The following is a 309-nucleotide window of genomic DNA, read 5'->3' on the forward strand; positions in this document are numbered from 1 at the left end:
ATATATATATATATATACATATATATACATATATATACACATATATATATACACATATATATATATATATATATACTGTACATATACGTGTGTGTGTGTGCTTTAATATAGCCTTTAATATAAACTAACTATCAAAGTGTGTATACACTATTAAAGTGTGCTTCTTCAGAGGAAAAATAAAGCATATGACATAATGGTTGTCATTTATATTTAGAGACACTTCCATTATTACCACATTCCAACAGTAGTGACTGGAATAAGGCCATTTATTTATCCTTTCCATAAAAAACTTCCCTTTTCTTTTTGCAT

The 309-nt window shown here is 25.6% G+C and overlaps 1 protein-coding gene across 1 annotated transcript in view; it reads right to left on the minus strand.

Annotated features, from left to right (window-relative positions):
* The window catches only part of LOC107590973 (thyrotropin-releasing hormone-degrading ectoenzyme-like), a 97,279-nt gene that overhangs the window by 60,680 nt on the left and 36,290 nt on the right, over positions 1-309 (minus strand). The gene's annotated exons all lie outside the window — the stretch shown is intronic.

Source organism: Sinocyclocheilus grahami, unplaced genomic scaffold, assembly GCF_001515645.1.
Source record: "Sinocyclocheilus grahami isolate Dianchi unplaced genomic scaffold, SAMN03320097.WGS_v1.1 scaffold135.1, whole genome shotgun sequence".
NCBI classification, from domain to species: Eukaryota; Metazoa; Chordata; class Actinopteri; order Cypriniformes; family Cyprinidae; genus Sinocyclocheilus; species Sinocyclocheilus grahami.